The following is a 3,315-nucleotide window of genomic DNA, read 5'->3' as shown; positions in this document are numbered from 1 at the left end:
GTGTCACTTTGCACCTCCGCCCACCCGCTGCACTGAGCACTCTTCAGCCCTTTTAAATGGTATAACTTTGCACTCCCGCACGCTCCAGCGAGCACCATTCAAGCAACAACTTTGCACTCCAGCTTCGAACATCGGCACAGTCGCAACAAGTAAGGCGACTCTACTCAGAGAAGTCACTCTGCACAGTAACAAGATTTCTTTTGCACAGACAGAAAGGGCTTCACCCGCAAAGCTAAAGCCTGCCAAAACTAGAAACAACTCATTGTGCTGCTCTCCACGGAAGTCTTTATTAAAAGGCGAAAGACTTGTACGTTATGAATAGCAACCAGAGTACGATTGTCCGTCACTGCGGGAGAAGGGCATCAGGCTAGTTGGCATAGCCACCTTCCCCATGGTGAGCTTTGCTTGGTTGAGACGCTTGCCCCCCCCACCCCTTGCTCCTCGGCTGACCAAGTAGGAACAATCGGGCCCGGGCCCTATTCGATGGCTGCCTTGTCTTTTACTCTGTGCAAAAGACAAGGCAGCCACAAACACCACGGGAATACCGTATTGAGGCTTTGTTCTGACCGCTCATTCGGTGTCGCATTTCTTTCAAGCAATTCTTCCGGTTAGCCCGCACTCGGCTCGCTCCTAGAGCCGTGTTAAAGTCTACTTCGCATTCACTCTCTTTTCTCAGCAGACTCTTGGAATTTTAACTATAAAATGAATTCCTTCACTCAAACTATGTTAAAACTGCTTTGTCCTTCATATTTACCATGTCTAAAAAGATTTAAACAAAAAAAACAACGTTGTACTTTGTAGTAAAAGAAAGAGCAAATCTAAAGTTTCAGGAATCCGAGAATAAGCTTACTTTCATGAGTTCTTCACGATTTCGGATTTTGCTATAAAATGAATTCCTTCACTCAAACTAAATTAAAACTGCTAAACCGCTAATCTGTTACATGTAAGGCAGATGTCAAATTCACCGAAATAGGATCTAAGGGTATTCGGCCAATCGAGCTGTAGCAGCTTCGGTAAAAGAGTATAAGTTGAAGAGTTTGTGAATAAAGGTGTGCGCACACATAGTGAGCTGTAGTAAAATAGGCAGGGAGCAATGCCGGCTGGGGTATATGTTCTTGTATGTTGTCTGACTGTTTGATTTGAATGTGTTGTGTAAGTGTCCTGTTGAATGTTACATGTTTGGGCTTTGACACGCTTCACTGTGGTTGTTAACTGTGTGGTGTGTCCTGAAATGTTATATGTTTGGGCTGTGTGACATGCTTAATGCTTGTCAGTAGCTACCCACTTATTCATATATAGCAAGTGACAACATAAGAAGTCCGGACATACTTTGATAGTAGTTGTAGAAGTTGTCACACCGTAATGAAGTGCGGGCCCCGGTGCGGTCACAGAGTCAGGAGGACAAGAACTCTTAGTTCAAACAAAAGTTTATTAGTTAACAGAAAATCTCACACAGAGGAAAAACCTGGCCTGGTGAGCAGGGAAGTCGGCCTGCAGAACCGGAACAACAAACCAAGGTAATCCAAGAACTGAAAATAATCCACAAAACATCAAGGGTCAGGATCCAGGTCGTGAACCAAACAGGCATAACAAATACATTAACACACGAGCAAAGAAAGGCGGAGAAGACCAGGTATTTAAACTAATGGGGCAATCACGGGAAGATGGAACACAGGTGAATTACGAACCAGGTGTGATAGTACCCCCCCTCCGACGACCGCCTTTAGGCGGCCCACCAGGCTTGTTAGGGTGAGTTCTGTAGATGTCGGTGATGAGGGCATGGTCCAGAATAAACCGACGTGGAACCCAAGAACGCTCCTCCGGCCCATAACCCTCCCAGTCAACCAAATACTGGAAACCCCTGCCACGACGTCTGACATTCAGAATCCGATCAACTGAGAAAGCAGGATGGCCATCCACGACCAGGGGGGGAGGAGGAGGTTCAGCTGGAGGACCAAGTGCACAAGAGGTGACTGGCTTTAAGAGGGACACATGAAACGTGGGGTGTACCTTAAGGGAGTCTGGGAGCTTAAGGCGCACAGCCGAGGGATTAATGATTCTGACCACTGGAAAAGGACCAATGAAACGAGGGGCCAGCTTACGGGAATCTACCTGCAAAGGCAGGTCCCTGGTGGATAACCACACCATCTGCCCAGGCTGATAATTAGGAGCGGGCGAACGCCGACGGTCCGCCAACAGTCGGTTCCGGGCAGCGGACCTAACTAACGCAGCCCGAGCCTCCAGCCACACTCTGCGAACTCGTCGCAAGTGTTCCTGAACAGAAGGGACGGACACATCATCCTCCTGGGAAGGGAACAAAGGGGGTTGAAAACCATACATTACCATGAATGGCGACATACCAGTAGCAGATGTGGAGAGACTGTTATGAGCGTACTCCACCCACGGTAGCTGAACACTCCAGGAGGATGGGTTACGTGCACACACACATCTTAAAGCGGCCTCCAGGTCCTGGTTGGCCCGTTCTGTCTGGCCGTTCGACTGAGGATGGTACCCAGACGATAGACTAACCCTCGCCCCCAATGCGCCACAGAACGCTCGCCAAACCTGGGAAGCAAACTGGGGTCCCCGATCAGAAACGATGTCCATGGGGATACCATGGAGACGAAAAACATGATGAACCAAGAGCTCAGCAGTCTCCAGAGCAGAAGGGAGCTTCGACAGTGGTACAAAATGCACAGCCTTAGAAAAACGATCGACAATAGTAAGGACGACAGAGTTACCTGCAGAAGGAGGCAGACCAGAGACAAAATCCACCGCGATGTGAGACCACGGCCTTGAGGGAATGGGGAGAGGGTTCAGCAAGCCAGCGGGCCGTTGGTGCGAGGCCTTCCCTCGGGCACAGACAGAGCACGCTGCCACAAACTGATTGGTGTCACGGACCAGCGTGGGCCACCAGAACCGCTGTCAAATGAGCTCAAGTGTGCGTGCAGCCCCAGGATGGCAGGCCAATCTGGAGGAGTGCCCCCACTGCAGCACCTGAGACCTAACGTTCTCGGGAACGAACAAAGAGTTAGGTGGTCCGATCTCTGGACGGGGACAACGGGAAAGGGCCCTCTTAACCTGCTGCTCAACCTCCCAATGGACCGCTCCCACAAAACAGCTTGGAGGGAGCACAGGCTCAGAAGGATCAGTCAATGGTTGTCTCTCTGTCTGACGGGAAAGGGCATCAGGCTTTAAATTACGGGAACCAGGTCTATAAGAGAGTGTAAAATTAAATCTGCCTAAAAAAAGTGCCCATCTGGCCTGTCGAGAATTGAGACGTTTGGCTTGCTGAAGGTAGGCCAAGTTCTTATA

At 49.7% G+C, this 3,315-nt stretch overlaps 1 non-coding gene across 1 annotated transcript; it reads right to left on the bottom strand.

Annotated features, from left to right (window-relative positions):
• Nucleotides 1-222: 222 nt before the first annotated feature.
• Nucleotides 223-334, bottom strand: LOC140306339 (U5 spliceosomal RNA). The gene has a single exon (XR_011915656.1). It is a non-coding gene; the product is annotated as a U5 spliceosomal RNA (small nuclear RNA).
• Between the last annotated feature and the right edge of the window lie 2,981 nt (nt 335-3,315).

The sequence above is a fragment of the Leuresthes tenuis genome, unplaced genomic scaffold (genome assembly GCF_036924035.1).
Source record: "Leuresthes tenuis unplaced genomic scaffold, fLeuTen1.0.hap1 SCAF_4, whole genome shotgun sequence".
NCBI classification, from domain to species: Eukaryota; Metazoa; Chordata; class Actinopteri; order Atheriniformes; family Atherinopsidae; genus Leuresthes; species Leuresthes tenuis.
Note: the sequence above shows the minus strand (reverse complement) of the source record. Positions and strands in the feature narration are given on the sequence as shown.